The following is a 10,366-nucleotide window of genomic DNA, read 5'->3' on the forward strand; positions in this document are numbered from 1 at the left end:
ACGAATCCATAAAAATGCAAGTAAAATGTTCTAAATGCACAACGAAATCCCCTAATAACTAAGGTGTAACTTGATGAAAGGATGCTGAAAAATTAAAAGAAAATTTCCAGCTTCTAGTAATGAATTTCAGTTAGTAAATGAGGGTTCATAATGTTGAAAAAATATGAATAAAAACAAGTGAGGTCACGGAGGATTGAACCCATGACGTCACCATGTTAAAAATAATGAAAATAAAGAAGTAAAAAGAAATGTGTGAAGGGGATTCGAACCATGGTATTTGCTGGAAAATGTCACTTAAAAGAAAAAAATAAGAAATGAGAGGAGTGGGATTCGAACCCACCACCTTTTAATCATATTTAAGGAGGAGAATAAAAGAAAAATAAATGGGGAGGCGTGTGGGAACGAACCCACGACATTTTAGGCATATTAAGGAGGAGAATAACCAAAAAATAAAGGGGGAGGCGTGTGGAAATCGAACCCACGACCTCTAAGGTATATTTAAGGAGAAGAATAAAAGAAAAATAAAGAGAGGTTGTGAGGGTTTGATCCTACAACGTCATAGTAAACTCGAAATAGACAAGGTGAACTAGATAAAAAAATAAAAGGGGTTGTGGGGGTTTGATCCCACAAGCCCTCAGCCAATAAAGTGAATTTTCAAAGAATAGATCTTTAAAATAAATGTTAATATTGGAGCTCGATCTAGGGGGCCAATGACTCATGGACTCGAATTAAATAAAAAGAAAATATAAAGTGTTGTCCAAGGAATTTTAAACTGGATTCCCTTTCACAAATTTCGTGTTGATACATAAGTCATACGTGAATCAAATTTTCAAGAATAATGCTGCCTACATAGATCTAAATTGAGATCTAGGCATACATACAAGATGCATGTCTTGTACTACATTATCTTAGTAAGATATTAGTCACTTAAAAACTATGAATGAAACCTTATTGGCTTGTATGTATAGACCTATAGGTCTAGCGTATGACTATAAATAAGTGAACCTAAGATGTGTGCAATGAAATAATGAAATGAACAATGAAATAATGAAACCCTAGAAGGGTTAAGTAATAGTGTGAAACACACTAAACGGTCAAGTGCATTGGCATATGATGAAATGAACATTAACGTAAAAAGGGGTGTGTAATTATGAATAGCAAATGTGCTAATGTTAATGAATGTGGTGACAACATGATATAAGCATAATGTAAAAAGTGAGAGCAATCTCAAATGAGCCTAAGTAAATGTTAACAAAACGTACTCACCTATGATACTGTAAAGTTAATAAAGACACCAGTCTCTATGAATAATTTAATGAAAGTATTGAGAATAACACACTCAATACTAATAATGAGATGAGAAATCATCTATTGAGCTGTGATGTCCTCATTCTAGAAGCCAACTTCCATGACGTATGAGTTGAATGTAATAGAACTTTATACTGAGCACCGATAAACTAGTTATGATCAGTAATGCCTTCTTTCGGGAAGGGCAAAGGTTCATGTAACTCTTACGAGATGAGACTGTCCAGCATGCCGGGTATGGGTCTCCTTATATCTCCTAGATTTCTAACCTTTACTATTAATATAGGGATCTAGCACGGTTCAATTCGCAAGTATGCTAACATGTTTGGGTAACTTTTGCCGGTGATTCCACCTCTTTTCGGTGTGGGGTTTTATTACACTGGATTTCATGATGCTCACATGATCTATGTCGGTTAAAGTTAATGTTCCCAATTAATGAATGAGGGCAGCCTTAAATGATGCACATACTGAAACCAACAATACCAAAGGTGTTAGGATAGAATAATCAAGAGGTAAGTTAGGCTCAATTAATGACATTCGGTGTAGCTTATGTTTACACTGGACCATGAATAAAATAAAGGAAGTACATATGAATTAAAGTAGAAGACTTTGTGTTCGATACAGCAGACTCCCTAGTTGCGGTCCCATGTGTTGACCTTCATTTTGGGAAGTCTTAATGTCAAGTCCATGAATCCATGATCTCTTGGCATATGAATAAATGATATGAACAATGTTATGTAATATGAGTTATGATATGTGCTATGTGTACGTTGTTGTTTGTTGTGTGGACAATGATATGTATGATGATGCATGTTAATCTCATGGTATAACTTTCGTATTCAAAATTTAGAAAGCTTATAAACTTTCCTAATCCATATGTGGAAAGTTCATTCACTTTCTTAATCTCAATTTGGCAAGTCCACCAACTTTTTACCTACTATAATCATATTGATAGGAAAGAGCTATTCTCACTCATGTTGCATATACCAATACTTAGTACAAGTGTGTACTAATTCCATACAGATATCTACTTTTAGGTGCAGGCACAAATGGACGCCATATCTTACAGTACGATGTTGCAGCTATCCGGACATGGATCTTTCATCAAGACTTGGTATGCCCTCATGATTTTGAGGCTATCTTTTGTTATTATCTAGCTTAGATATAGGCTTTAGATACTGGATCATGTTCCACTAGTATTTCATTTCCCATTTCATTTCAGACTTTGTATTGGTGCCGTTTTGTCATGTACACATTTAATGCAGCTATGATTTATTTCCTTCATTTTATGATCTTAACATTAGATGGTTGATGGTGTACAATTATACATGTAAAAGAATGTTTAGTACGCAACCTCTGAGACGTCAACGACGCCGGTCTCGTCTAGGGTCTGTACACAAAACGTGAAAATACATGCATAAGAAAATCCTCCCAAGACTCTTTTCAAAGATAACTAGTGAAATTTATTGGTAGAGTGCCATACCCCTACCTAAACTTAGCTAAACCCCTTAGGTAATCCTCGTTAGATTTCAATCATTACTTCATTTTACCTTTTGGGAAAATTTTGCCTTAACTGTCATAGAACACTAAACTAATGTGGAATTCAGTTTCAGTGAACCCTACACCGAAAGAAGGAAGACTCCTTGCCAAGGTAGTACCATAACATGAACATAGCAACTACGTGGATCCACTAGCTTGTATTCCTATGGGGGAGACATAGTTCAAGAACTAGGAGATATAGTTGGGACCCTTTTCATGCTACATGCATTATATTCTCAAATATCAAGAGTAGATTAATGATCCGATCTTCCCTACATGGGAAAGGACACTCCTCACTCTAGTTCACTCGGTTCTAAGATAGAGTCCCGTTTTGAAAAGTCTATAAGCCTTTATTAATTATCATATATTAGTTTAGGTCATATGGTCTATCCCTTGTATAATCATCATCATCATTTCTCAATATGAATTGCATGTAAGGTTAACACATTTACATAATCATTCATATTAAGGAATATTGTTAACTCATTACCATCCTTATAACATTGAAATCCTAGACAATAACTCAAAAGACCAAAGGAAAGACATTTCAATACCAACATAATATCATCCTATTCAATCCAATCACAACACACATACATCAATTGAATCTCACAAGGTATATATCATCACACTAGAATTAGTCTTTAAAGATCACAAGACCTTACCTCTTCCTCTTCCAAAGATAACAACATGGTCATACAATCAACCACTCTCATATAATACATCACTTTTCATAATATATTCAAAGTATAGTAATTCAAAATATAAATAATTCAATTGAAGCAAAAATACACAATTAAAGTAAAGATCGCAACCTAGGGTTAAGGGAAAAGGTCATCTTCTACAAACTATACCAATTCATCAATGTGTAGTGTAGTATAGTCATAATTCATCATAATCTAATAAATACAATCAAAACATGCCATAAATAAATCCAATTAAAAGATCAATTTCGTGATTGGAGAAAACATAGATGAAAACTCAATATTTAAAATCAATTCGAAGGAACCCTTTAGGGAAGGAGATCCCAAAGGAGAAAGGAATCCCATACATAAGTATTTGATTAAGATTGACTGACAAACTTCGGTGATTGGATCACTATATCCCACCTTTACCTTGTCTTCTATAGAGTTCTTCAACTAGGCAGAGAGAAAGAAGAAAGAAGGAAGAGATTTTGTATTTTGGGAATTATGAAAGGTTAGGTTAGTCTAAATTTGATTCGGTCTGTAAATAACTTGTTAATTAACTTAATTAGATTTACCAAAACCCATAAATAATTAACAAACCATAGAACTAATTAATTTAATCCATTTAGAAATGTGCAACAAAATGGTCTCTTGAAAGACGAGACCACGGCAAACGGTCCGTTTGTCAAACGACAGACACTATTCACCTCCGTGTTGTACACTCGTCATTTTGATCAGATACTTGTCAAAATAGGCCCTCCATGAATTTAGATGAGTGAAAATCAACTGAGGCATGAACACCCCATCTATTCACTAACAACCTGTTATGGCATTCGTTAGTGACACTGTCCATTGACAACTTTTAGCAACTGTTGAAAAGGTCCTCCTCAAGTGCCCTTGGTTGGTCCTTGCGAAGTCGTACCCATATGTTTCAACTATTAACTAACTCTAGTACATGTTAGACACCCTACAACTAAAATTCATCAATTTACAACTCTTAAAACCTACTCAAACAGTCTACGGCGCCCTAGCACCTCATTGAACTAGTTTGTGGATGTCATGGACGTTCCTTTACGTTTTAATTTCCAAACTTCCTTAATGATTTATTTTCATTAAAATTGACCTTAAAAAATGTCTAAACCTTTTGAAACCTATGTTAGGCTCTATCATAGGTCTTAGACTTTAAAAGTGTTACAATAAATCAGATAAGTATACATAGTCACATCCATGAGAACACCTTCCGATAAGTTCCCTTAGGATCTACTTGCGCAATGCATTGGTGAAGTCCCATAACCCCACTTAAACTAAGAAACAACCGTTGGATTATACATGTTAGGATGTTTTACTTTACTTTAATTCCATTTTACTTTAGGGAAACTATAGCCTTAACTGACACTAACACCATCGGTGCTAAACATAGAACTTTGTGTTGTAGAGCCTTACACCAATGGAAGGTGTTTTTACCTATCAAATTTAGAACATTAATACATGCTACCATACTAAGTGAATTCACATGCTAGATACTATGTGGCAAGCATAGCTTATGTAACTTGGGAGCCATCATGGAAACATTACTCCACACCCTTTTTTGGTTAGGCTGTCCACCCCGTGAGGACCGTGGTGACCTATCTTCCTCCAATTGGAAGGGACCCTCTCAAATTTAATTTCTCTCGGTGTTATTCTTATTTTCTTTTTTATAAAAAAAAGTAGTCTTTAGGAGATTGACTCCTCATATGCTTAGCTCATAGGTCGTAGATGAAAGTTCATCAACCTAAATCATGTGAGAAAACCTTTGACATGGACATAGCATATTATAGCACATATCTAGTTTAGGGTACACTTAGCACACCTTTCAAGGTCCCTCCATTGTCTATATCTTCATATGTGTGTGTGTATATACTTATGTGTGAGCAAACTTTTCATATAACACATTAAGAACACACATGTTCATACATCAATGCATAAGTGTATTTAAGATAAATGCTTTAATATAAACACAATAATACATAATGCACATTCATAACATCATCATGCGTTTATATTCATGTACATTGAAAACCAAACTTAGGAACTATCCTATCAAGGCACACATGTGCAATGCATAGACAAGGTCTCATACCCTTTACCATACTAGTACACTTATCAAGTAATCCTAGTTCTAGGAATACATAACATTCTTCATATATATCTACCTTACATGCATAGTAGTAGACATTCAGTGAATATGAGAACAACCTTTCATTTAAAAACCATGGAGTTGTACTACCGTTTAAGCATGCATAATGTGTGATTGTGTGTGTACATTTGTCAATATGATCACATAATGGTTATCAACAACACATTTAGGTAGTCACCCTCTTAGGACCACAATACACTTTAAAGCATAGACCACACAAAAAAAATTTAGAATAGGACACAAGCTAACTACATATTAGACATGAGACTCCTGCCCTTAGCTATTCACACCTTCACATAGGGGTACATGGGTAAGACATTAACCATTTATACTCATTTAAGACAGCAACTAATCAAGCCCCATCCTAGTCATTCATATGCTTGCAACATTAGAAATACAACCTAGATTACAACTAGAATATGAAAAATAAGCAAAAGTTTCACATAGGGTGATCATCGCCAACACACAATCATAGTATAACTTCCTTCAAGTCCATGATAAAATTATATATATATTAAAAATAAAGTAAAAACCACCATCATAAGTGTACCATACCACACAACGACATAAATGGCTTCATCCATTATCAATTTTATAGAAAGTAGAAGGGAAGAGTCATTCATACCAATTCATCAATCTTCGATAATAATTAATCATCGTACATTTTTACTAAACAATTAATGTATAAGAAAGTAGGTAAATGTATTGTAATGTTAAAAGAAACAATTTAAAAATAACTAAAAGTTCATTCTACAACTTTGTACAATACATTACCAATATACTAGAACATAGAGAGCATATATCACTTACTAATATTCTTTACTTTCATCAATACTTAAATACATTAATTCTACAAATATAGGATAGTAGATAAATATATAACAATCAAGTGTAAATAATTTTTCATCTACCAAAAAATTGAGATCACATCATGTACATAGCGTTATTAATCATTGGGCTAAAAAAATGTAACTAATTCTTACTAAGACTCCCTTAATTTGATAATGAATGATTCATACCCAAAATTCATCAACATAAGGTAGTACCTTCAATTTTCTTTACATAAAAGAATCCTTCAATCATGTAATAATCAAGATTACATTGAAGGATATGCATTCACATTCAACTTGAAGTAACAATCAATTCTTCATGTATTAATCCTCGTTGGACTAAAAAAACATAATTCATCATCAATACATGTACTAGATATAAGCAGTTCAACATGCTAGATTCCTAATTCAATCAATACAAAGTCATATTCATAATACCCATACATAGGCTAAACGAGAGTTGAAGGGTATATGGGTTCATCTTTCAATTTGATTCATATCCACATTAAAATCAGTACATTATAATTAATTCATCATGAGAAAGTGTTTGAAAGCATTTAGACAAAAAAACCCATGGCTAGATACAGGAAGAAGTGATTTGATCATATTTTCTCTTTGAAAACGTTTAACTATCCAGATGAAAGGATAACTATAGATGATGGATCACGATACCTTAATGTAGAAGAAACCCTCTAAAACATGACGAAGAAGCCATTGGAATTCAAGCTCCAAGATTTTCTTGAGCTTTACCTTCAATGGAGGTTCTAGAGAGAGTCAGTTTGTGAAAGAAGCCTATTTTGTGTAAATTGAATTGGAAATGGGGTTGTCACATTTTTTATCACATAAACACACCCAAATATCACCAAATAAACCAACTAGGGTCAGGTTAGCACGTGGAGTGAATTTCAAATTCATCCCTAAATAAAATAATGCACTGGTTGCAGTTGCAAGCACCATCGACGAAAAGTAGTCGACGGGGTGTAGACTGGATAACGGGGTGTCCTACTGCTCCATCTTTGGTGAATGCATCTCCTTCTTTTGTAAATAAGGTTCACAAAACCAAGTATTGAGCTACGCCTCCAATCTATGGGGCATCGATTGGGAAACGGTGCGTCACCATTGCTCGTGGATTGGCACTACCTAAAACTTATTTGGAAGGTCCTTGAAATATTAAGTTTTATATTTACATTCGAAACGTCCTAGTACCACTCTCCAAGGGCTCCTCTAGAATCCGTCAAGGAGGAACCATAGGTCTTCAACAATACCATTGACAGAAAGGTCATACAACATTTAGCGGAAACAATAGAAGAGATTTAACCATAAGGACTCTTCCTTTTCATTGAAGTCTATAGTAAGGCAACTTCTAGATTAATCAAACTGACATCATCACCCTACCAAGACAAACATGCTACCCTTAATTCTAGTATCAAGTCTACAAAAAAGACATAAATCCATATTAGGCAACATGAAGGTCCACAAATATACAAAGCGCAACATTTCAACCATAACACATATATAAGTCAACATTGAGTTATTTAACATACATATATAGGCAACATGCACATTTAGCTCTTAGCCACATTCTTCAAAGCACTTCCAGTCTAAACAATATTATAAGACTTTCATCATGTAAAACCATATAGCAATATAGAATTGAAAATGAAACACATTTTAACAATAATATCTCCTAGCTTTCTTTAACCATATCATCCGATATGTCTTCACATATCATATCATTTCACATAATCTCACATATAGCCTTAAATGGTATCACACCATAAATGCATGACAAATTCACGTTAACACATGCTCATCAAACCATACAATAAAGATAAGCATCAAAACTCACCTTTTCTTCCTCAAGAATAGAGGTACCATCTCATCTAAACAATCACATCTAAAAGACCACCGGACAACAAAACATAAGAGAGAGATCTTGTCGATTTAAGTTCTATGGAACGATATGAGAATGATAATTACGGGAAACTCTATTTTCCTATATCCTCTACTAATAGATGTGTCACGACTCACCACATATGATCGAGACTCTACTAGATATGTAAATATGAGACTTTTTCAAACTAAAATCACTTTCATAAACCACATGCTCTGGTACAACGTTTGTCAAATTCAGGGACCAACCCTTAGAAGTAACATGGAACACTAGACCTCTAGGAGGTGTTATACAATCCCTTTGTTATCATTCATCGTATTATAATAGGTAAAGTTAGCGGAAAATTAAAAACTTTTCATAGCGCATCCTAGGGTAGAAACTTCACATGATATATATATAAAATATAAGTCATAAATACATAGATAGACTCTTAAGTCTCTTTTGCCATCTTAGACTCAACAACATTGAATAAAAAAGGGACACGACCCTTTAACATCTTAACATAATACTTAAACAATTACAATGCATTGAATATAGACTTGACATAGGATATCTTTGGAACATAAGGATTCCTTTGTCCTTGATATTGGGAAACACATAACAAGATCCTCAATCATAGAGACATCCCTTAAGCATCCATAACCTACATTTTATAAAAAGTAGAGAAGAATGGAGTTAGTACAACAATGCACTAAGTATGAAAACCTTGCTAAAACATGCATTTAAAAGGGACATTTTACTTGAAATCATACTTCATGACTTTTTGAGAAAATCTTCATTAAAATTTTATACCATACGCATTATATCATATATATACTTAATATAGGAATATTTAATGATCATACACCATATCAAATAACACATTTCCTTTAAGCCATTTAATGACTAATTTACAGTAAGCTTCTCACACTTTACAGTAAGCTATTTACTCTTTAAAAGTGAACTTCTTCTTATAACTCACTAACCTTCCAAGTAACCCTCTAGTGATACTTGACGCAATGCATCACCTTAAGGTCACAAGAAAAACCATACATACAACTTATATAATCCAACACATAACGTCATAAAAATATAATAAAACATAGGCACATTTACGCCAAGATAATAATGACATTACAGTGAACTCTATTTAATTTGCACACATACTACCTTCCCTTCTAATGAATAATTATAATACCTTACTCAAAATCTCAATCAAAATCTACTAGTGCAATGTACATGTGAAGACGAATAACCTCACATATAATTAGTAAACCTATCATGAGACCATAAGACATAATATCCAATTCATGCATCAACATAGTATATGAAGACAACTTCATCCAAACTAGACAAGACAATCATCACATAATCAATAAGACCTACATAATGCTTATAAGAATAAGACAACATCTAGACTCAAACCATGCATTTATTCACAACAAGTATATAACACTACAATATCATGCACAATAAACATATACATAGTCATATGCATTAGAACACCTTCGTAGAACATGTTTCAAGTGTTACTTGTGTGATTCATAGGTGAAGTACCATACCCCAACCTACACTAAGCAACTATCCTTAGGTATGCTAGTTAGGGTCCTTTACTTTACATTACTTCCTTTGTCTATTTTACTTTGGGGAAACTATAGTCTTAACTGACACTAACACCATGGAGGCTAAACATGGAATTTGGTGTTGTAGAGCCTTACAGCAATGGAAGTTGTTCTTACCTAGCCAAGGTAGAATTGTAATGATTGAATGTACACCCTCGTCATTAACTAAGACAAGTTGTTACCATATATCATAGATCATCGTACCTTCAATCAATTTAACTCAACATGCATATATAAGATGCATAATTAGTCAACTCAACATAATTTCAACCCAACATGTAGTTCACCCAAGCATTTTTTTTGCAATGACAAAAAAGGAACCCCATAATCCTATC

The sequence above is a fragment of the Solanum lycopersicum genome, chromosome 9, assembly GCF_036512215.1.
Source record: "Solanum lycopersicum chromosome 9, SLM_r2.1".
Lineage (NCBI taxonomy): Eukaryota > Viridiplantae > Streptophyta > Magnoliopsida > Solanales > Solanaceae > Solanum > Solanum lycopersicum.